The following is a 25536-nucleotide window of genomic DNA, read 5'->3' on the forward strand; positions in this document are numbered from 1 at the left end:
GAACATCTAATCCTGGCCACAAAAATAACTGCGTGCCAGTCCCTCCATCCTCACCTCATCAAGATTCGACGATGCAGAGCTGGGGAGACTCCTCAACTCAGTGGAGGCCCAGGGGATGTTCGGTTTCCCCCAGTGTGAGCCAAAGGGCAGTGTGGCCAGGAAGACTGGCCTCCAGTGTGGCAAGAAGGTCAATGATCTGCACTGACACCAACACCACACCCCCCCCCCCCCCCCCCCCCCCCCCCCCACACCCGGAAATCTTTCCACCACCTCTGTGGCTCTGCAAAAGAAGCTCTCCCACATTCGCCGGGAGAGGGTCCAGACTGGCGGAGGTGTGTCGGGCATACAAATCCTCACCACCTTCGACGAGCAGGCACTGGAGCTGGCTGGGGTGCCCAAGGACAGACAGTCACCAATGTGGAGTTTGATGCACACCACAGAGGTGAGGTTCCACCAGGCCCCACCCAGAGGACCTGTCACATGTGAGTGAGTTGTTATTGCCATACTGACTGACGCATCCCTCCCACTGACCATATGTCCATTTGCCCGCAGATCCTCCAATCGACGGCGCTGGCTCATCCGGGGTGGGCCCATCACCTGCTTCCCACGAGACCACCTCGGAGGAGAACTCCGAAGACACCGCGATCAATGCATCACAGCTGTCATTCCCACCCTCCACCAACACCGATACATGCACCTCAGAGAGAGAAAGGTGAGTGGTCAAGCTTCTGGGGCACAATCTGGTGAGCATCACACAGTTCTGATTTAGATCAGGTGAGGCAGGAATGCCCAGGCAAGACAGCATTCAGAGGTCTCCTGGATCCCAGGACCTACAGGTCCCAGCCAGATGTTGAGCCTATGGAACAGGCATACCCGGAGCTGATGGAGAAGTTCGGGAGCAGCTGGGACATTCAGAGGGAGATGTCAGCAACATTCCTGCAGGTTCATAAAGGCCCAGAGGCTACGGGCGCAGGAGATGTCGCCGGCAATGTGTGGCACCGAGGTCAACACTGATAGGGTGGCGACCACAGTGGAGATCTTGGTGCATGATGTCAAAACCAATAGTGGAGGTTTCCAAAGCAGGGCGCAGTCGGTGATGGCCATGGCTGAGGGCCACGGCAGAGTGTCCGACTTACTGGGCAATGTGACCCAGTACCATGCTGGTCTTGATCAGGTGCTGCAGAACATATCCCACTCTCAGATACGGAGCTTGTCCCAGCCACTGTGGGCATTACCAAGGTGCTGCAGAGCATGGCCCCATCACTGAGGAGCATTGCCAAGGACGTCGACACCATGGTGCAGACATCAGCGAGCCACCAGGGCTGGCAGAGCCAGATGAGGTAAGAGCAGCCAAGGCTCGAACCAGCTGTCCGTCCATCCAGAGGAGAAGCCTGGGACCCTGTGGGCACCAAGCGGGAGGAGAGGGAACTGGGTGTGAACCCGGACCTGTCCCATGGAGTGGGGCTGGTGGCCACCAGCTCCCCAGAGTTGGACCCCTCTGATGAGGCCACGTCACAAAGTCAACAAACGGGAAGGGCAGTACTCCCCTCGACAGTGACCCACGGACGGTGCTGACACAGTTCCAGCACCCTGGATTGACATGACACAGATCCTGGAAGGGTGGGAAATGGAGGTTGGGGGTGGGGGGTGTGGGGAGGTAAGGTATCAATGATGGACCATGCCACGTCCTATGTGAAGTGGTCGAGTATGAGGCCCTTCTGGCTTGCAGGACCCTCACCACTACCGCCTGTCTTGGGATCCGTTGGATCGTCCTCCATCCCCTGCTGGTCCAGCACCTCCTCATCATCCTCATACTCCCACTTCTTCTGAGATGGACACATGTTCCTCATTCCCAACCTCCAGCATGTCACTTCGCTGTTGTGCCTGGATGTGGAGGACACAGCAGACCACCACAAAGCGGGCGATCCTCTGGGAGATGGACTGCAAGGCACCACTGGAATGGTCGACTCTTTCAGAAGCAAGTGCTGTTCGGGAGGGTTTAAACTGGTGTGGTGGGAGGTGAGAACCGGAAAAGTCGGCCAGTAAATGTAGAGACTGGGTAAAAAAGTGAGGCTGAGATATAATAGCTGTAGAGTAGGAACAGGCAGAGGGAAATCTTAAGGCTCAGTGGAGTGGTAGTGGCTATTTGAGGGCAAATCCACATCTGACATATGGGAGGTTTTTAAAGGCCAGTTGATTGAAGAGCAGGACAGGCATGCCCCAGCAAAATGAAGGATAGAAATGGCAGGATTCAGGAAGCATGGATGACAAGCAAATTGTAAGTTCAGTCAAAAGGAAAATGGAAGACTACGATAGGTCCAGGCATCTAAAATCTGACAAAGACCTTGAGGAGTACAAGTAGGAAGGAGCTAAAACGTGTGTTTCGGAGGGCTAAAAGGGGCAATGAAATGCCTTTAGTAAACATGATCAAGGAGAATCCCTAGGCTTTTTATGCATATATTAGGAGCAAGAATGTAGCAAGAGATCGAGTAGGCCCATTTAAGGAAAGTTATGTATGGAACCACAGTGTTCATACCAGTGACACTAATTCCATTAATTTAAAGATAGCTATGGAGGATGATAGGTCTGGCCCAAAAGTTAAAATTCTAAATTGAAAAAAGGCCAATTTTGATGGTATTCGATGGGAACTAATTGCATGTTGAAACTATTTGCATGAGAGCATTGCGTGTTGTTTGGAGCATTAAGGGAGAATGAGAAAATAAATATTTTGATCACAGGTATTGGTGCCAAAGCAGAACTAGTATTGGACATTAGGACACTTCAACTATACTTTATCCTGGCCCAGTTTATAATCTACATAAATCTCCAGTCATCCCTTTAGGTGGATTTCATGAACTTTACCCAATTCAGCAAAAATTCACTTTAATATTATTGCATATAGTAATAGCATGCTTACAGCAAGGTGGGTGTTTGAACTTAATTCTCTGGGAAGCTGACATGATCAGATCAGCTGCCCATTTCCCAAGCTGGGAAGTTCCTCTGAGCTGTTTCAACTCCATGTGCAAATGTGGTTTCCACTGGATTCTGGTGAAGTTACAGCTGGCAAGCATGGCAGCTCTGCAGACATTTCTGGCCATTTTTGTGTGGTCCTTTTTTCTTTTCTCAAAGTATAAATTCACAGTGAGTTTAATATAAGTTTGCCTCAATCCAAACCAGCTAACCAATTACAAAGTGCCCTTTATGACTAATAATCTATCATAACCTACAAATAATGTGATTTGATGAAATAATAAAATAAATACAGCACTATTTCTAGTTCTGGTTTATTTTCTTGAGGATCTATTTCATGACCTTTTGCTTTTGATGAAGTTGTCTGAGGAACATTTATTCAGACAATCAGTGCAGGATTACTGGAGAAGCCCCAATCCATCACGCTGAAAAGTCAATCATTTATAAAATGATTTTTGTCTTGTATGAGATGTGTGGCTATCCATATTTGTTAAGCCCAAAACAATATTGTGCGATTGATTGGAAGTTAAAGCTAGGAGTTGAATTTGTGCTTTCTAAAACTTTCATTGCATGTTGAAAGTCATAGCTACTTACACATACTGATTATATTGCCACAGTTATTGATAAATCAATAGATTTATGATGCTAAGATATTCATCGTTAGTTCTTCAATGTATACGTCATCAAACATCAACCAATGGAGCACATTGAGTGTCAACATCTAAAATATAAGCAAGAAACGGATCCAATACTCAACAAATTCAGTTCCTAGAACTTCACACTGTTGAGAAACAATCACGTGCAGCAATAGAGAGACCGAGGATCAATTGGGATGCATAAGTTAATGGGTCTCAATGGCTCTTAACAGTTGAGACAAAAATGTGAAACAGAATTTGTTGAGTTCATCCATGCTTTCTTCTGAGAGCACTGGCCTTCAATTGTCTAAATTTCTGGAGGCCAGCTACTTTGATAAGTAAGTTAAGATGATCCAGCAGCCTTTTTATTCTTGAAACAACTTGAAGCTACTGAATGCCCTTAATATTGGAATAGGAAGAGTACCTGTTTGTCAAATAAACCTTGAGGAAAATCACTTTTAAAGGGATTAAGACTGCTATGGTAACGTCCAAAATTATAACATCCAAACTTTTGATGCACAACTTCACTAAAAGTGTGATTCTGTTCCCGTAGTGAGTGACTATACAAGTGTTTGCTGGTTCAAATAGTATGTCATAGATCATGACGATAGGAGAGGAGTTGTGAATCTGAATACTCTCTCTTCTCCTGCCTCCATATTAAGAATCTGGTTGCTCGGGCCTATATTTTCCCCCAGTACGACACATCACAATGCTTCACCACCGCCCCCCCCCCTTCCCTGCCTAGGGTTCGCCACCTGATCATTTCCAACTCATTCCATAACATGAGGCCCATTTTAAATTCCTGAAGCAGGAAGTAGGAAAAATTTGCAACACCTCATATTTTTTCTTTCAACATTCTCACCCAGTAAACACTTATCGAAGCAAGTTCATGAAGATCGCTTCCAATCTTCATGTAAATCCATTGATGATATTATAAAACAGCTCGTGTCGTATAGCTTTGTGAGGCAAAGTGCTGCCCTTGCCACCTCGATCAACATTAAGAGCTGAGTAAGTTAAAATATGTTAAAAATATGTTTAAAATTTTAAAAACTGAAGTTAACATGCATAATGTATGTAATGAATATTATATAAGATAATAAATATTGAGAAAGCTATATTAGTGGAACACTGAATTCCATGCATGGTTTTTTAAAAATATATTCCTTGCTAGTAGGACTAGCCACAATAGGCAAACTGGGGTGGCTTGGAAGCTACTTTAGAATATATAATGGGCCATTAATACATTGTTCAAATCCTGCAACACTCTCAGCTGACCGTGTGCTATAATGCAATTTTAGCTCCTTTCCACAGACTGTGGACTCCTTGGGTGGGATTCTCCCCTACCCGGCGGGGCGGGCTGTACCGGCACCGAGGAGTGACGTGAACCACTCCAGTGTCGGGCCGCCCAGAAGGTGCGGATTCCGCCGCACCTTCAGGGGCTAGGCCAGCACCATCGGGGTTGGCGTTGCGCCAGCCAGTGTCAAAGGGCTTTGCGCCGTGCCAACCGGTGCCAAAGGTCCTACGCCAGCCTGCGCGGGTTGGCACATGCGTGGAAGCGCCAGCGTGTGCTGGCGTCATCCCAGCACATGCGCAGGGGGGCTCTTCTCTGCGCCGGCCATGGCAGACCATTACACCGGCCAGCGTGGAGGGAAAGAGTGCCCCCACGGCATACGCTTGCCCGGGAATTGGTGGGCCCCGATCGTGGCCCAGGCCACCCTGTGGGCCCCCCCTGGGACCAGATCTCCCTGCGCCCCCTGAGGACTCCCCAGGCCACCCACAGAGCCTGGTCCCGCCGGTACAGACCTGGTGTATTTTATGCCAGCGGGACCCACTGAAAATGGGCGGCCACTCGGTCCATCGCGGGCTGGAGAATCGCCGGGGGGCCGCTGCCAATGGCCCCCGACCGGCGCGGCGCAATTCCCACCCCCGCCGAAAAGCCGGCGCCGGAGAATCTGGCAGCCAGCGTCGGGGCGGCGGGGTGGAATTCAGTTCGACCCCTGGCGATTCTCCGGCCCGGCGGGGCGCCGGAGAATCCCGCTCCTTATATCAATGAAAGTAGAAAAGAGAATAGTGCCAGAGGACTGAAATATTTTCAATCCTGTATTTAAAATGATAGATAGAACAATCTCAGAACCAAGATAGTGGGAGGGATTCTCTGTTCCTGAGACTAAGTGTTAACGCTAGGGCTGGAATCGTGGACTTTCACGGCAGCGAAACTGGCGCCGAACCTGGACCTATTCAGCGACTGTGGAGGGGATAGCACCAGTGCCACATGGAACACAATCAATTGCAGTGGAAAATGGTGCGGGATTCTTGGGTACATGATTGAAACCCAGGAGGCTGACAACCTGCAGCCACAGATACACACTTCACACCCCACACACACTCATCCCAGCCAACAAGATGGCACTGGTTGTGCTGGAGCACGCCCATTCAGCTGATGGGTCGGCTGGGGCCAGAGGGCACCTAGGAGGGTGGCCTTGGGGGTCATCCATACGACCAGTGGCCCTGACAGTGTCCTTTTTTAAAAATAAATTTAGAGTACCCAATTCATTTTTTCCCAATTAATGGCAATTTTGCGTGGCCAATCCACCTACTCTGCACATCTTTTGGTTGTGGGGACGAAACCCATCCAATCACGAGGAGAATGTGCAAATTCCATACGGTCAGTGACCCAGAGCAGGGTTCGAACCTGGGAGCTCGGCGCTGTGCGGCAGCAGTGATAACCACTGCGCCACCGTGCTGCCTCGGACAGTGGGCTGTTAGTGGCGTGCACAGCTGCATTGGGTGTCTTTCCGGCTGCGTCAATGATGTTCCGTGCCCGTCCACCCCAACCCTACAGCCCTCATCCTAGCTAGCAACTGCCCTCACCCAGATTTGAGCAGATGTCAGCAAATGTGTCACTGAAAACCAGCAGCATGGTGGCAGAGTGTCTGAGAACGCTTGAAAATACCAAGACATTCCCAAGGGTTTATCTTTTGGACTCAAGGACTCCTCTGGTTTTTGAATGATTTAGGGGCCATAGATTCAAACGCTAAGCAGTAGAGGTCAATAACGGAAACTGTAAAAAAATGATATTCAGTCACACTGATTTTATTTCATGAAAACTTCTTCAGTTTATTGTGAGCCACAACTACACAAAGTAACTTACACTTTTCTCACTAATGAATAACCACCAAGGATAAGGAGTTATTTTTCATTCATTCACTGGGCTCGATAAACATACCCTTAAAATGGTGCAAAGCAGTAATGTCTTGAGGGGGTGGGGGGGGAGGGGAAACACAACCATTTTAGCAACCCAAACCTCCTTTCATTAAAATTAAACCTAGTGCTGTGCAATTTCAGCACAATTTTTAGACTTGCAGTCAAAATCGGATCATTAACCAGTTAAGAAGCTGAAACTCACCAACTGTCACTTGTGCACAGCTGCTTTGAATCTCCACACTCAGCGCCTACAGCACCAAAATGTCTCGGAGCCTAAAGAAGTTAACAGGAGAAGTGCACATGATTCTGATGATAAGCCCCCTCCTCTCCCTGCATTGGGTAAAGGAGTCAGATCTGCAAACTCTCAGTTCCAGCTTTCACTGTCAAAGTTTCGGACTGGAGAGCTGCTGTGACCAATCAGAGCCTCAGTAATGTTGCATTTTCCACTTGGACGTGAAATGGCTGCATCCAATCAGCGACCAGCTGGTGTCCGATTCTTTTCACAAATTCTGAGACTAGCGTGTCTTCCTTTCCTGCTGACTGGGCCATTCATACACATAAGCGTTACGTACATCTGAGTAAGAGAGGAAGTCCTGGTGGGACTGGCACGGTGGATAAATCACTCGGGCCAAAACTCGGATGGTCTGAGGATCATTTTCCAATCCTCACTAGAAACAGGAGAGGTACCAGAGGATTGGAGGTCTGCGAACACTATCACTATTTTGAAAGGGTGCGAGGGACAGACTAGGAGACTACACAGCGGTCGGTCACCTTGACCCAACATCTTGACCAAAGGCTCCCCACCTCCACCAACCAGATCCCACTAACCTGAACACCCCAGCCCCCGATCCGAACTTGCCTGTTGACCTGACCTGGCATCCACCCCCCGACACCAACGTCTGATGATCTGACCCAACAACCTGACTCAAGCCCCCTGACCTGACCCCCCCTGACCCAAACCAACCCACCGCAACCTCCCGACACAACCTCCAACACAATCCCCCGTCACAACTCCTGAAACACACCTGGCACAAACCCCCTACACAACCCCACCCTGAAAGACCCCATGCCCCCTGCACCCCCACCCCCCCAACCCCCTGGTCGACTACCCAAGATCCATCCACTTGCCTGGGAGACTTACTTCTCGCTGGCCTTTCAATTTCACTGGGCCCTGTAGACCTCCCTGCTTTCAGTCAGCTGGTGCAGTAAAAAAGGGGTTTTGGCCTGCCTGAATCAATGCTGCCGCATTACATTGGGGCCTATGGGAACAATTTTGCTGCAGACCCCAAGCAGCTCTGGCATTGGAAGTTCATCAAAAGTTTTAGAGCAGATAAGTGCACGTTAAGAGTTGTAATTTCAGCGAGACATCACTTTCCAATGCTCATTGGACGTTCTGGTCGATGAGCTTGATCATGGGGCCTCATTAGATGAATAATTCAACCGGAAACCAACCAGTCACATGACTAAGATTTAAGCTGTCTGAATTCTTTCAAGTATACAGCTTCTGAATGTTGTCTTTTTTCACTGTTTGACCTCACAGGAGAAGCAGGATTCCAGACACGTTGCCTGTCATTGTCTGCTGTTTACCCTCTAACAGGTCGCAGCAGAAAGAGGTTTACAATTGCCTGGCTCTCATTTATACCATGGGCTGCAAAAACAATGGAACTTTTGTATTTGTACCTTCAAAACTAATTAATCTCCACAGGCCTTCTCCCATCTTGGAAGCCGTCACTTCTGGAAAGATGGATCACCCAGCAATCAGCAGTCCGGCACCCTCTGAAGGAATACGCCATTGGATTTTTGATTCTGGACTCTGGACTCACATAAAAAACATAACTGTTATTTTTATCGTGGTCTTTCCCTGAACTCGCCTGTTGACCTTACCCAACACCCACACTCCGACACCAACGTCTGATGACCTGACCCAACAACCCGACTGAAACCCCCTGACCTGAACTCTCCCGACCCAAATCGACCTCCCCCCCCTGCAAGCCCCCCGACATAACACACCCGACACAACTTCCAACACAATCCCCCGACTCAACTCCCGACACAACTTTCTTTCCTTTATTTCTCTGTTATTGTATGAGTGAAAAAAAGGGGCTGATGTTGCAAAAACACCTTCTGCCTTTTTGTGTGTGTGAAAAATACACCTACCCTCTTATTTTGCCTTATCTTGAGTTTGCTGTGGCGTTATTAATAGACTTGTGGATTACGCCAAACAGAAGGGTTAGGGAAAATGCACCATCACTGATAAAGGGGAAAATCAGAAATCAAAAACACTGTTCTGTTTGATGGGTAGGCAAATCAGACTGTTTAAACTAGTCCACGTCCTGCCTGTAACAGCCGGAATGGCTTCCTTCTTTGCTGTGATTCTATGGAATTTCTTTATGAACAATGAAATATGTTTGAAGTGTAGTAATTCCAGTAATGCAGCAGCCAAATTCTAAACAGCAGATCAATAAATATATATATGGTAATTAACCAGAAATCCACACATTTGGTGATGTTGGGTGAGCGATGGATATTGACCAAATGAAAAATGAAATGAAATGAAAATCGCTTATTGTCACGAGAAGGCTTCAAATGAAGTTACTGTGAAAAGCCCCTAGTCACCACATTCCGGCGCCTGTTCGGGGAGGCTGTTACGGGAATCGAACCGTGCTGCTAGCCTGCTTGGTCTGCTTTTAAAGCCAGCGATTTAGCCCTGTGCTAAACAGCCCAAATAGCAGGAAACTTCCCCATTCTTCTTTGATTAATGTCATTGGATCCTTTACTTCCATCTGCGAAGGAAGAATCTCAGTTTACCAGCTCCCCGAAATATTGCACTCAAAGCGAGCTATGCTCTGTCAGTATAATACTGAAGTGCAAGATTAGATATCACACTCAAGCCTCAAGAGAGAAGCCACTGAGCCAGTGCTGATATCCAATTGCCCATGATTTTGGAGTCAGTCACATGTTTATATTGTGAGGTGTCATTTGGTTCCTGCTCTTCAACAAGTTATTCTTTACAAATAAATTCAGAAATAAGCCTCTTACACACAATAATCTATTCACTTGTAGATAACTGCTCATTTGGAAGAACATCAATGGTTATCCAATGTTTTAACAAAGGACACAAGTGCCCTGAAGGATCTGAAAATGTTCTTTCCAATTATATCTCACATGAATTACTAATGGTATTTTAATTCTGTTTTCATACTGTCATTTCTCATAGTTTACAATAGGATGTTGATTCTATGGATTCCAATAATTTTATGTTCGGGGTGGATTTCTCAGAACCACTGCAGTGGAGAAAGTTAGTTTGAAAGTCATATTTGAACATTTTCTTTCAAGTTTCTGGACCTTCTCCAATGACTGTAAGGCACAAAAATATCTCTGAGGGATAAGTTGCTTTACGGTAGCTCAACACACTAATGATCGCAGAGGCAGTTTTAAAAATTCATTCTAGGGATGTGGGTGTCCTTGGCAAGTCCAGTACTTATTGTCTATTCCTAATTGCCCTTGAGAAGCTGTTGTTCATCTGGTGTTATTACACCCACAGTGCTGGAAGGATGGGAATTCCAGGATTTTGATCCAGCCACAGTAAAGGAATCCTGTATCGTGAAAATGAATATATTATTATGGGCCAGGGTTTAGAGAACATCAAAGTATCATGGATTTCAGCTGACCCACAACATTGAATAGATTTTGGTTATAAGGAGCACAAGGGCCCACTTTACAGACATGATGCAACAGAGAACCAAAAGTAATTTTAAACAAAACCAACGTTTATTCTATTAATCTAGTTAACATTTTATAAACCAACAGTAAACATCTTACCAACTACCAACATTGATAATGTAGCCACCTAAGATGGACACTGGGCTAACAAAATGGAGAACTGCTAAGACTGTAGGGAGAAACCAGTCTTAGCCAGGACAAGCAGTCTGCAAAGGCTAATTAGCATTCTGCACGTAGCGAAACTAGTTTATTGCCAGGTGGAAGATCTCAACCAAAGGTGCAAATAGCAAAACGCTTTGCATAGTAATGAGGCAATCCAGATCTGGGCACACACAATAGCAACATTTGGGTTTGAATGGATACTTTGAGTGGACGCCCAGACGAAACGGCACCAGAAGTATCCATCACAAAAGACCCTAGAGACCGCCCCACCCATCGAGAAGAGACCCTCAGATTGGGGGATTTGTAAGATATCGATTGGGAAATGGCCCAATCGATACATGGCAGGTAAAGGCCCGCCCCGAAAAGGCACGGACATTGGGGGGGCCTATAAAGGTAGACCCCGCACATGGTTCTGTCTGTTTTTGTGCTCCGGCTTGGACTGCTGCTTTGACTCCGGCCCCGATCTGCTGTTGTATCCTGACTCCGACTCCAGCCGTTGATCCTGTCTCCCATTGAGCACCAGCCATCGATCAGTAAGTAACAAAACGACGCTCGCTACGTGAACCCGACATTACTTATACAGTATTCGACTATTAGTGAACAGAAGGTGCAGCCCAGAAAGGAACAAAGGCCTTGTCCCCTGACCTTGCTGGTTCCTACTTAGATAAGTATTTAGTTGTTTAATAGTAGAAATAAGTATTAGTCTTTAGCGTATGCATGCGTATTTATTATATTTGTATAATAAATATTGATCGTTTGAACTTACTAATCGGTGTATAGTTTTATTACTTTGAACCTGACCTTGAAATACTTGTGAGGTGTCTAAATACGGCACCTGGCGACTCCGAGCTGAAAATACACACACAGAGCTGTAGCAGTGTTAAGCACACGGCCTTTAAACGGAGGCGTGTTAATACACTCCAATAAACGCGTAATACACTCAAGTAAAACGTGCAACATTTAGTGGCGACTCCACCGGGACACGGTTACAAGTGGCACCCCGACTCCGTCGAGGACCCTGAAATTTGAATCAGAAAACCAAGTAAAGAAAAGGAAAGAAATCACAAGTATTCAAGGTGTTCAAACGAATAAACGTAATTCGGAAGTGTGTTTAGTGCATGCGTACTAACAGGGTTGTAAGGAAAACCTGAAAGCATTTTTGTTGCGACAAACTTTCGGGAGTTTTGTGAACGGAACATAGCGTAAGCCTTACCCGTTTCGTGAGACATAACCTCAACACCCCCTGTTCCAAATTTAAGTGAGTCAGAGAAAATGGCCATGCAGGCAATGGAACGCCTCATGAATCCAGAACGGTTTGTGGTCGCAGCGACCAGCAGTAGCCGAGTAGGTCAGTGTCCCGTGTGGGAGCTGGAACTCCGCAAGTATCTGCAAGGAAAGGGATGGCCCCTTTGGAAAGAATTCTGTATGAATGAGGAGACAGGTCCCGGAAGTATAGGACATACTTGGTGGGAGAACCTCTCTCAAATTCATAAGAAAACCCTTAGTAAAGCAGGCAAGCCGATGGCAATCGTGTCCTGTTTGGCACAATTGCGAGGCACAGAGGAGGTCGTTCAGATGCCCCGGGCAGAATTAGAAGAGAGAAATCGAATGAGTAAAGTGGATGTCAGGGACATCGAGAAAGAAAATATGGATCTTAGAGGGAAGTTGGCAGAGAAAGGTAGAGAGGTGGATGATGCCAAGAGGGCACATCAGTCTTGTCTAGCCCATCTCAGCAGTTCCCAGACCCAGTATGAAAAGGCCTATCAAGACGTGCAACGTGCCGTCCTGATAAGAGAAGAATCAGAGAAGCAGGTAGAGGCTTTGCAGAGGCAATGCTCTGACCTAAAGGCAGCTTTAAGAGCACTCCATGCTGCCACCACAGAACAAAGACAGAGTACAGTAGACCATGCAAAATGCAGGAAGCAGATTGCGGAGCTGCAATCGCTGCTTTCAGTGCAGAATGGGTTCCAAAGCACCTTTGGAACGCAGTTAGATGAGGAGAATGCCCCAGACTGGAAGAAATTAAGCGAAACAGTACAGCGTTATGTTCAGGGAACATGTGCGCCAGCAGCGCAGCAGAAAAGACAAGCACCCCAACCCCCCACAGATCAGATAGTTACCGCACCAATGAATCCAGTCACCACCCAGAGGAAAGCGACCACAGAAGGCGCACCCGATATTACCTACACCACCCCCTTAACTGTAACCCAACTCAGGGACGCGTGTGAAAAGATCACTCCGTTTCTCCCCACCGCAGACCCCCACCAATTTTTCGCAAAAGTAAAGCAACAGGCAACCATGTACGGCCTGGACGAGAGAGAGCAGGTTAAGCTCACGGTTCTGAGCTTAGACCAATCGGTAGTAGCAGCTCTCCCCGACCCACAGAATGTTGGCGGAGGCACCCTAGAGGAAATGCACACCTCCATTTTAGATGCCATAGGGTATAACCGAGGTGACCCAGTAGAAGGACTTAACAAGTGCCGACAAAAGAAAACCGAGCACCCCACAGCATTTGCAGGAAGGCTGTGGATCCATTTTAACGCAGTTTTCGGCGATTTAAATAGAGCCCATTTGAACCGTGAAAACATGGTTAAATGGACGCGCACCATAATTTCCCATGCAACAGAAGCAGGACAGAGCGCTTGCAACAGCTATGACCCCTCAGAAGAGGCCCATAATGAGAAGTGGGTCCTGAAAAGATTGTCCCGCGCTTGGGAGCAATCAGTTCAGGGCAGAGGCAAAGTGAAATCCCCAGAAGAAGCTCAGGCTGCAGCGGACATCCAGGCAGTGAGAGCGCACCAAAACCCCGCGTGGGTAAATGAAGGAAGGAACAGTCCTCCACAGAAGTCGCAGGAATGCTACAACTGTGGCCAGTTAGGACATTGGGCTAATGAATGCAATGCACCCCAAAGATCACAGAGAGGCCAGCAGACAGGCACTCTGAATAGGAATAAAGCCAAACCAACCCATAGTATAGGGATACATTCAGGACAGACCAATGTGGACGAAACGGACTGACGGTGTTCGGGCTCCCCCACTTGGGTCTGCGACACTCTTTGGGATCAATCCGGAAGACCGGTAGTCACAGCAAAGGTTAGAGGGAAGCCCATAGAGTTTCTTTGGGACACAGGAGGGTCCCGCACCACGATTAATTCCACAACCACGGCACAGGCAGACACGTGGCCGACCACCTCCACCATCACACTTAGCGGTTTCACAGGACACTCGCAGCAGGGACACATTACAGCACCCGTAGCAATCCAGCTAGGGAACATTTCCACCAAACACCCCGTCGTTTTAGTAAATCTTCCCCGGACAGCAGAACACATCCTGGGGATAGATTTTATGAATGCCCATAGCCTGTCGTTCGACCCAGTTAACCAGTGTGTCTGGCGAATGGCGAGATCAGACAGAGCACCCGCTACTCTCACAGTAGGAGAATACGCTAATAGGATTAGCGCAGTAGGAGACTATTCATTTGACCTGACCACACTAAACACGGACAGACAAGTAAAGGCAGTATTACACAAACATAGGACAGCATTTGCCAGTCACCGGCACGACTGCGGCAGAATGACTGGACAAATTCACGTTACCGGACCTGACCCCCGACCACAGAAACAATACAGATTTCCCCTAGAAGCAGAGGGAGAAATAGAGAAGGTTATAGGTAGCTTATTGGAGCAAGGTGTGCTTAGAACAGTAGCCTCGACCAATAATGCCCCTATTTGGCCAGTGAGAAAGCCCGACGGATCATGGCGTCTGACCATTGATTATCGGGAACTCAATAAAGTAACCCCAGCAGTGGCCCCCACGGTAGCAACAAGTCCCGAGACCATGCTCAAACAGGGACTCAACTCCAAGTATTTCACGGTATTGGACATTAGCAATGGCTTCTGGTCAATCCCATTGGCAAAGGCGTGCCAGTACAAATTTGCCTTCACTTTCAAAGCGCAACAGTATACGTGGACATGCCTTCCACAAGGATTCCACAATTCCCCCTCCATTTTCCACCGACAGCTGGCGAATGGTTTAGAGAAATTTTCCCGCCCCGAATGTCTGGTACAGTATGTGGACGACCTACTACTGCAGACAGACACAAAGGCAGAGCACATTACGCTTCTGGCCGAGCTCCTGGAACTTTTAACCTCAATTGGCTGTAAAGTTAACCCAAGAAAGGCCCAGATTTTGGAAAACAAAGTGATGTATTTGGGTACAGTCATCACACACGGCAAACGCGAGATCGAATTCAAAAGAATTGATTCGATTGTTAAATTGCCCCTTCCCCAGAATGTTTCAGCCCTCCGGTCGTTCTTAGGACTGGTTGGTTATTGTCGGAACCACATCGACGGATTCGCGACAAAGGCAGCCCCACTCTCAGGTCTGGAACATGTGATGCTGCCTCATCACCAGTGTAGAATCCGGCGGCAGGAAACATTCATAGGACGCACGGTAGGATACAAAGAAAAAGATTTATTCAGATGCACCACTAAACTCCCATGGTCATAAGGATCGCCCTTCCCGACTTGTACCCAGGCAGACATTTTTATACTGTGAAGCCTTCCCTGTTAAGGAGGAAACTCCATCCCCAATTATCAAGGGAGTTCATACTCATTATGAGTTAATGGGAACCGGATGCTGTACACTCCCTTACTTCCCACGGGGTCATAACACCAGCGTATTCAGTGAGATAATGCAATTCAATCTCTCTTGTTGTAGAAAATCATTGCCCGACACTCTGTGACATGAATTTTATTTGCCATTTATCAACCCTTAACCAGAATGTAGTCCAGGTCTTGTTACAAATGGACACAGATTGTTTTACTATCTGAGGAGCCTTGAATGAGACTGAATATTGTGCAATCATCAGTGAACGTTACAAACTTCTGACCTTATGATGAAGGGAAGGCTATCAATGAAGCAGCTGAAAATGGTTGAGGCTTGGACACTGCCCTGAAGAACTCCTTCAAATCTGGGGTGAGATGATTGGTCTCCAACAATGACATCCATCTTCCTTTGTTCTATGTGTGGAGATTTTAACCCCTGTTTCCATTTACTTTAATTTTGCGCAGCTCCTTGATGACACACCTAATTAAATGCTGCCTTGATGTCAAGGGCGGTGACTCTCACCTCTCTTTTAGCATTTAGCTCTTATGTCCATGTTTGGACCAAGATTGTAATGAGGCCCTAAGCTGTGTCATCTTGGTGGAATCTAACTGTGCATCATTGAACAGGTGATTGCTGAGTAAGTACGCATGATAGCACTTTTGAAGGCACCATCCATCACTTTGCTGATGATTGACAGTAAACCGATGGGATGGTATTTGGCCGTAACAGGACATACTGAGGCAATGATTTGCATTGTCATGAAGATACCAGTTCTGTATCTGCACTGGAATAGCTTGGCGAGTGGCATGGTTTGTTTTGGAGCATTAGTCTTCAGCACTACATCTGGGATATTGTCATGGCACATGATGTTTCCTGAGAAATTATATTTGCAATTTAATTGTTTATTTAACAGCAATGCAAATAAAATTTAGATGTAGAGATGACATTTGAGTACAAGATTTAAAGGTGTCCATGTGTTTGTTCAAGATTTCCTAACATGCCAAGGTGACACAGTGGTTATCACTACTGCCTCACAGTGCCAGAGACAGTGTGGAGTATGCACATTCTCCTCGTGTCTGCCTGGGCTTTCTCAGGGTGCTCTAGTTTCCTCCCCCAGTCCAGAGATGTGCAGGTTAGGTGGATTTGTTATGTTAAATTGTTCCTTAGTGTCCCAAGATGGGCAGGTTAGGTGGGGTTCTGAGGATAGGGCAGGGGACTGGGCCAAGGTGAGGTGCTCTTTTGGAGGGTTGGTGCAGACTTCATGGGATGAATGGCTTCCTTCTATACTGTAGAGACCCTATGATCCTGTGCACATGGGACCTCTGCAGAGTCAATTTCCTTCAAATATAAATAGGATTCTTTAAACAGTTGAGGCATGGAGAACTTAATGTGTGTGGTTTATTTAAAAATTAGCAGCTCTTTCAACAACACCTTCCAAATTCACAAGCTCTACTATCTAGAAGGACAAGGATAGCAGACAGAATTGGACATCACCACCTGCAAGTTCACCTTGAATCTAACCTTTGCTGATTTGGAAATATATTGCTAATCCTTCACTGTTGCTGGGTCAAAATCCTGGAACTTCCTTCCAAACAGCACTATGAGAGTACCTGCACCACATGGAATGGTTCAAGAAGGTAGTTCACCATCAGCTTCTCAAGGGCAAGTCGGGATGAGAAACAATGTTGCCCTTACCAATGATGCTCATATCACATGAAAGAAGAAATGAAATGAAAATCACTTATTGTCACAAGTAGGCTTCAAATGAAGTTACTGTGAAAAGCCCCTAGTCACCATATTACGGCGCCTTTTCTGGGAGGCTGGCACGGGAATTGAACCGTGCTGCTGGCCTACCTTTGTCTGCTTTAAAAGCCAGCTCTTTAGCCCTGTGCTAAACCAGCCTCAGACAAAAAAAAAGATTTTGATAACTACCATATCGGGGTCCAGTGCACAAAGTTGGAAGGCTCAGTATTGTTGGAATGCATCTGAAATGGATCAAAAATTGACTGAAGCAGGGCATAAAATTCTATTTGTACTTAAAGCTGAATCAGCAAGAAGGAGATAACTAGGAAAGGTCTTTCATAGTTCAATGTTTATGACATCACTGTTTATAATGTATGTAATTAATTACTTGGATGTGGAGACAGAAACAAACTCTCCAGGTTAACGAGACGATTCCAAATTAAGAGAGCCTGCATATAAAAAGAATGCAGGCTGATCAGGTACAAAAGGGCCGAGGTCAATTGGAAACATTGGCTGCCAAGTTATTTGATGTGAGAGAATGCAAAGTCATGAGATTGGGAGGAGATGTTGAACAGTGGTAATGCAGTTTAAATTGAATTATTCCGCAATATATGACAGGAGAGAGGACCTTGGAGGTATTCCTGGATAGATCATTTCAGCCAGCAACACAGGGTATGTCAGCATTAAATCTGGTAAGATCTTAAACTGTATAGTCAGAGCAATAGCAGTACACCGTATAACTCTCGCCACAATATTATGAGAAAGGCATCGAGGCATTAAAGTGATTGCAATGAAGGGTAACAGTATTGATGGATGAGAAGAGACACCAAGATCATGAGGAGGAGAAGAAAATATTTATATCTGAGAAGTCAAGGCTCAGGGTGATCTTCTATAACATATATATAGAACAAGATAATCATCAATATGTTTAATATGAAATGAAATCTGCAGCAATCAGACATAGTTTTAAATTTAGAACTTTCTCAAAAGGACATTTTTCTGAAGTTACAGCAAGACTACTCTTAAGGAAGATTAAGTAACTTTATGAGGAGGAATGGTCTGCAGATTCAGGACAGAACTGGATAAAAGATTAAAAAATGGATGGGGGCATATGAAAAGTATCGTGGGTATGATATTTCCGAGATGCTAAGACAAGCTAGGTAGAGCATAATGGGGTTTCTTGGTCCTGAATAGTGCCATGTTCCTAAAGCTTGTAGTTTGCTGCATTTCACCTGAAATTGAAATATTCATCCAAAAATTGTGCAATTAAGTAAGTTGATATTAAATTACTTTTGAGAGTAAATAGTGGATCGCAGGAAATAAGTTTGTTTTGAATGTAATCAGTTGGATAATTGAGAATTTCTAAGGACATTTAATCTACGCTAATGAAGTTAGATGCCTCATCAGGTTCTTCTTAACATCACATAGCAGCGTAGAATATTTTGAGTCATTGGTTTGGGGAATATGGGCCATTAAAGTGTAGTTAGTATTAAAACAACAGGATAAACAGATGAATGGCATGCTTTAGTTAAAAATGCATGATTAGATGCAAATTATAACCCTAAACTTTCAATCCGTTCTACATATTTGTCTTTCTTCACACCAAGCAGCAGCCAATCTATACTGTGAGATTTTCTATTGCTTTAACGTCCTTCCTCATTTGTGGAGTCCAAACTGCTTATATTCCCACTATTGTCTTATTAAGGTTTTATATAGATTCGCCATTACATCATGACATTTATGTTTTATAACTCTTGCCATAAAACGCAGTATTCCATTATCATTTTTAGGTCCTTATCCACTTGAGATACTCCTTTGTGATGACTCCAAAGTCTTCTGACTATGAATGTCCTCTAGAAGTTTCTCAATGGCCCAATCAGAGCATTGCACATCCCATTATCTATGCCAGTGTTTTTCAAACTTTTTTCCGGCGACCCATTTTTACAAAATGGCCACGTCTTGCGACTCGTGCCAATTTCACAATAGATTTTCCATAGTTTTTAAAACATCATGTTCATTGTTGGTACTTCTGTATTTTTAAATGTGAAAAAATTGTATATGAATATATATTTTCTATTTTTTGTTATTTGGAGATCTAAATAACTTGTAATAAAAATCTCTGCACAGATCAGTGAGCAAGACTTTTGTTTGCAGACTCCTGAGGTGTTTGAAGGGGAAATGAGGAAATTCATGGAAACATGTCTGGATTTTGGACTGCTGGGCAAGGAAGGAGATTCACCATTGATCGCAAAGTCAGTCTCAGTGAGAGAGGACTTATCTCAGAAAGTCAGCGGACAGTGGTTCCCCATTTGAAATATGCATCAAAACCCTTGTGCACAAACAGCACAACTTTAAACATAGATCAGATTTACAAGGTTAAGAGTAACTGAAATCCAACAGACGATAACAAAATTAACTGTCACAGAAATTGAACCAACACTGACAATGTTAATGGTAACAGAAATTCAGGATTAATTGACGATGGTAACAGTGGCAGATATTAAACATGGATCTGATTCAGAGACCTGGGGCGGAATTCTCCAACCCCCCCCGCAGGGTCGGGGAATCGCCCGGGGCCGGCGTAATTTCTGCCCCCGCCGCGGCCGGAATTCTCCGCCATCCGGACGTGCCCCCTGCGCCGATCGGTGTGCCCCCCGCAGCGATTCTCCGGCCCGCGATGGGCCAAAGTCCCACGGCTGACAGGCCAATTCTGCCGACATGGTTTAAACCACCTCTGTGCCGGCGGGATTGGCGATGCGAGGGGGCCTCCGGGGTACTGGGGGGGGGGGGGGGGCGGGTCGATCGGACCCCGGGGGGTGCCCCCACCATGGACTGGCCCGCGATCGGGGCCCACCAATCGGCGGGCCAGGCCATTGGCGGGCCAATGCCATGGGGGCACTCTTTTTCTTCCGCTGCCACCACGGCCTCCACCATGACGGAGGCGGAAGAGACCCCCTCCATCGCACATGCGCCGGTGGTGACGTCAGCGGCCGCTGATGCTCCGGCGCATGCGTGGACCGGCGAAGGCCTTTCGGCCAGCCCCGACGCCGGGCGGCGTAGCGCCCTCGCCGGTGCGGGAGCCACTCCGGCGCGGGTCTAGTCCCTAAAGGGGCTGGTTTAGCTCACTGAGCTAAATCGCTGGCTTTTAAAGCAGACCAAGCAGGCCAGCAGCACGGTTCGATTCCCGTACCAGCCGCCCCGGACAGGCGCCGGAATATGGCGACTAGGGGCTTTTCACAGTAACTTCATTGAAGCCTACTCGTGACAATAAGCGATTTTCATTTTCATTTCATTTCATTTCATTTCATTTTCATTTCATAAAGGTGCGGAGGGGAGGCCCGACGCCGGAGTGGTTGGCGCCACTCCGCTACGCCGGGATCCCCCGCCTCGCCAGGTAGGGGAGAATTTCGCCCCTGATGTCGGTCTGTTTATGTGCACATTGACTCCCTGCTTCTGATGATTTGCACTTGAACGGATGCAGTTCCCCGCTGACTGGGTTGGATGGAGTTGCCAAACCCAACACATCACCCCAAAGCCAAGTTTAGAATGAGGCAAACATAAATCAGCTTTGTGACAATGGACCAATTGAAAGATGTGGAGATTCCCACAGGAGACAGAGGAATTATCTGCTAGATCCTGTATAAGGGAGTACTCCGGCTATGAGTTACTGACTGGGGTACTTGTGGAAGCATATTCCAGTCAACAGTCACTTAGTTTTAGGTGAGCGATGCAGGCCTTGAAAAAAAAGAGTGCGAAGCACTGCTGGAAACTAACTTTGTGCAGAAGGAGTATCCTTCGTTAACAAAAATAAAAGTAAACAACAATTTGGAAGACAATCCTAATAGACTGAACTATAAGAGCAATTATGTGGTTTTATATCACCTTTAAGTTCCACCTAAATTTCACTGAAAGTGAGGGAGGATGTAGCTGTCCTGGCTAAGATGCAATTATACAAATGATGGGTCAAGACCAGGATACCATCATGAATCCTAAATTACATAATTCATGCCCTTAGATCCACTCTTATAAATTTGCAACAGTTATACAAGGCATACATTGGAACTTCAATGCAGAGATATTAAAATTGAATTTGGCAGATGGAGTTTAACCCTGAAAAGTGTGAGGTCGTCCATTTTGGAAGGACAAATATGAATGTGGAATACAGGTTTAATGGTAGGGTTCTTGGTAATGTGGAGGAGCAGAGAGATCTTGGGGTTTATGTTCATAGATCTTTGAAAGTTGCCACTCAAGTGGACAGAGCTGTGAAGAAGGCCTATGGTGTGCTAGCATTCATTAGCAGAGGGATTGAATTTAAGAACCGTGAGGTGATGATGCAGCTGTACAAAACCTTGGTCAGGCCACATTTGGAGTACTGTGTGCAGTTCTGGTTGCCTCATTTTAGGAAGGATGTGGAAGCTTTGGAAAAGGTGCAAAGGAGATTTACCAGGATGTTGCCTGGAATGGAGAGTAGGTCTTACGAGGAAAGGTTGAGGGTGCTAGGCCTTTTCTCATTAGAACGGAGAAGGATGAGCGGCGACTTGATAGAGGTTTATAAGATGATCAGGGGAATAGATAGAGTAGACAGTCAGAGACTTTTTCCCCAGGTGGAACAAACCATTACAAGGGGACATAAATTTAAGGTGAATGGTGGAAGATATAGGGGGGATGTCAAAGGTAGGTTCTTTATCCAGAGAGTAGTGGAGGCATGGAATTCACTGCCTGTGGAAGTAGTTGAGTCAGAAACATTAGGGACCTTCAAGCGGCTATTGGATAGGTACATGGATTACGGTAGAATGATGGTGTGTAGATTAATTTGTTCTTAATCTAAGACAAAAGTTCAGCACAATATTGTGGGCTAAAGGGCCTGTTCTGTGCTGTATTTTTCTATGTTTTATGTTCTATGTTCTAATTGTTCCTCATTATTATTTTAGTTAGATGATGAATTTCTATTGGCTTTCCATATGTCTTTCACCATAATCTGGCAGACAATCATGAACCGCTGAAAAAGAAATCACCCACTTATCACAGGATTCATCTTTTGTCAAAATAATGTCTGATCTTTATTTTGTAGATTCACAATTTCATTCAGAAGTCTTCCATAAGACAGTTTCTTGAGATGGTGCTAACTTCAGCTTTAAATAAATAGACCTCCTGATAGGTTACAGCTTTGAGCTTGGTATCTCCATTTGGCTGAGGCAGTTCCCATTGTCATGTTCTATATATTGACTGGCATGGAAAGAGTTAACAAGTTAATGTTAATGCTTCTTACCCTAGAGGGAACCACAGAACTGTCATGTAAATATCATGTTACAGTTGGGATTCTGGATAGAAGGTGTTTAAGCATAAGATAGATCAGTCGTGTATTTAAGAGTTCTGTTGTTAGAGATAGCATAGTTTAATTTACTAACCTATACTTTCGGAATATGTACAAATCTTATACTGTTAATAAATTAGTTTTGTTAGTTAACAAAACTGTTATTCTTTGTTCAACACTAAGCATCCACGCCATCCAGGTAAAGCAAAACAGAGAACAACACACCCATTGGGAAGATTCTTCAAATCCTGCCACACATGATTTCTTATTGATTCAATGTGCCAGTGAGTCCTGAGAATTAAGACATTTCCAGTCATTGACTATGTCACTTCCTTCCACATGTTTTTTGGTTTTTGTCATCCAATATCACTATCACTACTCCTCCTGTTCTTTTTAAAAAAAAATATTTTTTACTCTCCTCCTTTTTCTCATTTTCTCCCAAAATTATACCCACCAACAATAAACAATAATCAGCAAAAAATATGTTAATCCCCATATCAACAACAATGATCCCATCCTCCCACCAAACCCCAAACATCAGCCCACATGTTTACATAAACGACAAAAAGGAATCAGGAATCACCCATAGTCACACTTAATACCCACAGACCCCCTCCCCCCAACCCTTCCACCCATCCCCCCCACAACTAATGTTCGATGTTATCCAGTTCTTGAAAGTGCATAATGAATAATGCCCATTAATTGTAGATTCAATTCAAACTTCAAACTTAACCTTCTCAAGAAGATGACTCCAGTTTTAATAGCAGCAATTCTGCCTTTACAAGGGATTCCCTCCTTCACCCTCACATAAATTAACCAGCCTTTCAGCATGTCTGCAATTACTTTCTGGATGTGCACAGTAAGAAGTCTCACAACACCAGGTTAAAGACCAACAGGTTTATTTGGAATCACAAGCTTTCAGAGTGTACCTCCTTCATCAGGTGAGGACCTGGTGCTGTAAGACTGTGCCCACGCTAGTCCAATGCTGGCGTCTCCACATTCCAGATGTGGTTTTACCCTGCCAATAGTAGTGGAATTTGATGACCCAGCATTTTTCTGATTGTGTCACCTTTGAGGGTCATAGGATGAATAGTCAATGGCTTCCTTCTATATGAATCAGCAAGATCCATATCTGCTGTAGCATTCTCTCATCTCTCTCCATCTAAATAATATTCTGTTTTTCTATTCTTCAACCAAGGTGGGCAAGTTTACATTTTCCCACATTATACCCCATCTGCCAATTATTTGTCAACCCCTTAACTTATCCATATCCGTATGCAGACTCCTTGGGCTGGATTCTCCGATTCTTGGGCTATGCCTGACTCCGGTGTAGGAGCAGTGGCTTTTTACGACCGAACATTCGGCGCAAAACGGCCATCGATCCTCCGTTTGGCTGGGGCTAGCAGGAAGGCAATGTAGGGCACCCACTCTAGCTGCCGATACAGCCTGGAGAATTGCCGGGTCCGTGGCCGTGCATGCGCACGATAGTGGCCTGCAGCAGCCCCGCCAAGCAATATGGCGCAGGCCGCGCACTGACCCATTCTGCAAAATAGTGCACCCATTTTGGTTGGCTCGCGAGCACCGGAGCACCCCCCAAAAGTGCCCCCAACCCCTGCCAAAGTCCCTCTTGCCCATGGGTCGGCCCTCCCCTGACAGTGGCAGCACTGGACTGAGTCTGTAGCCACCGCGCCGGATTCTAGACAGGTGAGACCATGAGAGACCCACGCCATCGGGAACTTGGCCGGCCGGGGACAGAGCATCGTGGGGTGGGCCTCAGGCAATGTCCTGAGGCCGTCAATATGGCGTGCGGCACACTCCTAGAGGGGAAGGAGCATCACAAAAGCAGCGCCGCCCCCGATTTCATCGGAATTCTCTGGCATTCCCTCCTTCACCCTCCTTTGGGATTTCATCGGGTTTCTCTGGCAGATCGCCGAACGCGAATTTGGCATCGCCGACCGGAGAATACCACCCCTTGTGTCCTTGTCATATCTTGCATGTCAACCTATCTGTTTATCAATACCAAATTGGGCTAGAATACCTTCTGTTTCTTTATATAGAGATTGTAAATAGTTTTGGCCCAGTAGTGACCCCTGCAGCTCTCCACTAGTTATAATTTGCCATGTATAAAGTGATTAATTTAGCTTGACTCCTTGTCTCCTGTTAGTTAGCCAGTCCTCCCTCCACGCTAATATAAACTCCACAACACCTTAAGCTCTTATGTTTCATATGGCACCTCATCAAATGCCTTTTGGAAATGCAAATACACTACACCAACTGGTCCCCATTTATTCACCTTGCTTGTTTCATCTTCAAAGAACTCTAGAAAATTTGTCAAACACAATTTCCCTTTCACAAAACCATATTGACTCTTTTTGACGTTATTACAAATTTCTACATGTCTTGCTGCAACTTTTTAAATAGTGGATTCCAGGATTACCCTCATGGTAGGCATTAGAAGAAGTGTTCAATAATTTTCTGCTTTCTGTCTCCCTTGTTCTTGAATAAAGATGTTACTTTTGAGATTTTCCAATCCACTTGGACTTTTTAGAAAGCAGAGAATTTTGAAAGGTTACGAACAATGCATCAATTATTTCTGCTCTCAGAAAACTTCTTTTAAGACTCCAGGCTTCAAGCCCTCAGGCCCAGGGAAATTTTTCTCCAGCGGTAGTGATTATTTTAAGTTCCTCCCTCCCTTTACCCCCTTAATTTTTAAAATTATTATTAGAATGATTTTGTTTCCTATATCATGAAGACAGATACAAAATCATTGTTCAAAATATGAGAATTTCTTATTTCTCATTATTAATATTCTTACCAATATTCAGGCCCTTACCAATCCTGGATCTCCTATTTTGCTCCACCTTCTCCACTTCCCTCTCTAACTATATAAGCCATCACATTTTTAGTCCTCTTCAGCTTTGAACAAGAGCCATTTGGACTTGAAACATTTACTCTCTTTCTGTCTCCACAGATGCTGCCAGACCCGCTGAGTTTATCCAGCATTTTCTGTTTTTACTTTAGACACTCTTCTATTTATATACATGTAAAAGCTCTTATTGTCAGTTTTAAGAACAATAGAATAGAACAATAGATCATTACAGCGCAGTACAGGCCCTTCGGCCCTCGATGTTGCGCTGACCTATGAAACCAATCTAAAGCCCATCTACACTATTCCAT

Source organism: Scyliorhinus canicula, chromosome 3, assembly GCF_902713615.1.
Source record: "Scyliorhinus canicula chromosome 3, sScyCan1.1, whole genome shotgun sequence".
NCBI classification, from domain to species: domain Eukaryota; kingdom Metazoa; phylum Chordata; class Chondrichthyes; order Carcharhiniformes; family Scyliorhinidae; genus Scyliorhinus; species Scyliorhinus canicula.